Source organism: Seriola lalandi, unplaced genomic scaffold (genome assembly GCF_002814215.2).
Source record: "Seriola lalandi dorsalis isolate HSWRI2012SDOR001 ecotype SW California unplaced genomic scaffold, Sedor1 jcf7180002054926, whole genome shotgun sequence".
In the NCBI taxonomy this organism is placed as follows: Eukaryota; Metazoa; Chordata; class Actinopteri; order Carangiformes; family Carangidae; genus Seriola; species Seriola lalandi.
The window spans coordinates 558,463-561,751 of record NW_019525478.1 but is presented as its reverse complement, the minus strand read 5'-3'; positions in this window follow the sequence as shown (position 1 = coordinate 561,751).

Genomic DNA, 3,289 nt, shown 5'->3' with positions numbered 1-3,289 from the left:
ACACCTTACACAAAATCAAACACCTCAGATTTAAAAGCCACAATCAAAGTTGCCTTCGCGCCTCCCAGTTACAGTCATGATGCAGTGAGTTGCACAGATTGAGAGAGAGAGAGAGAGAGAGACATCCAGAGCAGGCTGTTGAGCTCCGGGCGCGCGCGCGCTGCGTGTGGTGACCTAGTAGACAGGGTGAGCCTAATTAGGTGAGACTGAGACACCGTGCTGAGATGGATGACATGCGTAGTTGTGTAATCTGACAAGCGGCTGGCCGATGTGTAGCCTACATAACACGAATTAAAACAAATCTGTTGGACATGCGGCCGCGTGGCCCTCGGGCAGCTCCGATGAGGCGGTGATCTTATACAATAAGAGATTTAGGTAAAACTTTAGCGCATTTGGTTTATTCTCACTTCCAGTTTTAACGATAACCACAAGCTCACTAATCTATAATCAGTGAAACAGACGAGTTTCAGTCATTTATGCAGTTTTTTTCAGCAATTTTCCACCAATAAAACTATTAAATTTGAAAATAAAATAAATACCAACAACCAGTTTTAGGCTGTAGGCTGTAAAAACATATTAAAAGTGAGGATCCGACAGTAATCTTAATAATCTACAACATATTAAAAACATAAAATGCAACTTCAACAGGTAAAAATCACGCAGTTGTTAAAATCAACCTCCCACAATAATCTGAGGAGTGACTTCACGGTGACCTGTGGCCACTTCACGCTGATCCTCGTGGCACAGTGTTGTTACCGGAGCAGCTTCACATTAACCTGGAATTTTGTTGATGTCACATTCTTGTCAGATTTACTCACGACGACCTGTCGAATCAGGTGCAGCTTCGTCTGCGTGCAGAAACAGTTCGGATTGTCCCTCCGCGCGCATGTGTGTGTGCGTGTGTGTGTGTGTAAGTGTGCGTGTGTGTGTGTGTAAGTGTGTGTGTGCGTGTGTATGTGTGTGTTACCTGTCGGCGGGGTGAAGAAGTGAAAGATGCTCCGTCCGGATGAGTTTCCTCTGTTGTGTTTCCCTGTGTTTCTCCCCCGGTGTGCTGCTGCTGTGGATCCAGCGGCTGTGGTGGCGGTGCTGCTCGGATCTCCGGTCTCCTCCTCTCTCTCTCTCTCTCTCTCTCTCTCTCTCTCTCTCTCTCTCTCTCTCTCTCTCTCTTGCACGCACACACACAGAGAAGACCGGGCTCCCTCCTTGTTAATCTCCCAATGAGATGTTTACCAAATCCTCCTTGTTGACAGCCTTCCCTCCATCCGTCCAAGTAATGCTGTTGGTGGAAACACTGAAAAAATGAAAACATCTCTCAACCTGATTTAAAGGCAAAATCCTCATAAGCGATGTGTTGCCCTTGATTTGTAGAGGATCATTCACAGGTGGTGCTGAGTCACACCTGTCCTCCCCCAGCTCTCTCTGTCCCCACACACACACATTCACACTCACACACACACACACACACACACACACACTGAGGTCAGGGCTTTTTCCAGATGACAGGGTTAGAGGAGGGTGTAGCTGAGATTTAATACTGTATGATATGCTGAGGACAGGGAACGCACATCTCTGTGGAACAAAACACTGCAAACTCACCGGCAAAGCTGCTGCGCCTTGCAAAACCCCTCTTCCTGTTTTCATAAAGACAAAGAGCTCAGGTCAGACTGTTTTTTCGGGATGCAGGTTTTTATTTATTTTTTTTTGCCACCTGTGTCAATAGATGCATGTGGGTCATCTGTGTGCACACTGGGAGCTGTAATCTTGCCAGCACTGCTACCGGGGAAAAAAAAGTGTAATCCCCTGAAAGCGTGTTATTAGTTCTTCTCATTTGGTGGCAAATATTTTAAAGAATCGCATTTGTTTGCCGACAGCTGTGAAGCACACGGTCTGAAAGGGGTTGTATGAACGTAAGAGTGTGACCGGCTAGTGTGTTTTTCCACCATGTGTGTATTATTACTCATGGCTTTTAATCTCACCTCCCCTTGGACCTGCTGTACCAAGCTAATCCCTGGCTTGGTGCATCTCTCTCTCTCTCTCTCTCTCTCTCTCTCTCTCTCTCTCTCTCTCTCTCTCTCTCTCTCCCTCTCCAAGTGCCCTCCCAAGGCTTTTGGCCGCAGAGGAGCAGATGGAGAGTGTCTTGTGGCCTAGATACGTCCGCCTAAAACCAAGACTGTGAAATTGGTGACATGCCTTAGACATGATTGGTTCTGGCAACAAAAGCGTGCAGGGACAGGAAGGGACCAGACAGATTGGCCATCAAACAAACACGCAGATTGAGTGCAGATGAAATGGTCCCGGCTGAGACGCAGCTCAGATTCATACTGTATGAGCTGCAGGAGGAAAACGAGGGCTCGCTCAGGCCCTGTTGTCCACCAGACTGTTTCATAACCTCCGAGGGTCGTCACCACAGAGCACTTTATTTCTGGGGGTGAGAGCAGAGGAGCGAGAGGCAGACAAACAGCTCTCCATCTGGTAATTAGAGGAGGAATAACGATATCCTTTGTGCAAGAGCTATTCAGGGAACAGAGAGAGGGAGGACAAAGCGGGCCATCACTGCTCTCTGTGTACCCTTGTTGTCGTTCTCATTTAACCGGGTTGGGTCACTGCCTGCATTTGAGCCCTAGGCCGGCCCTCAGCTGGCAAACACCGTCGCCCATCCTTGTGTCGACTCACTAACTGACAAACATTCATTTCCGCCATTTAGAGTTTCTTTGATTTGTGCCACTGACCTATTTCTCCGGGACGGCAGACACTTTAACGCTTAGCGTTTGCATCCGCATGAAGTTTGGAAATAGAAGGTGAAAAGCTGAGAACCTGTGTGAGAACGCGCCTGTGTGCTGCGGTGAATCCCAACCAGGAGTACTCGCACACAGAAAGCCGTGCAGGATTACAAAGCTCTTTGATGCTGATTTGATCAACACATAAATTTACAATAACCAATAAACCAAACTCCATTACCGCACAGTTCTCCCACCAATGGATGCCCCCAATCCCCAGCAACCTCCCATCTAAGTACTCCTTTTCTGCCTGGTGGGAAAGAGAGGAAAATAAATAAACAAATACCACGTATTGACAACATCTTATCTATTTAATATAGATATATATGTGTTTTTTTGCTTTTCTTTCTCTGTTCCTGTCTCCATGACAACAAATCAAAATATATATAAGTCATCTAAATCTATAACAGTAAATAAAAAGCTGTCAGTTGTTCTCTGGATGCCCTTATCTTATCTTATCTTATCTTATCTTATCTTATCTTATCTTATCTTATCTTATCACTTTGTTTTTG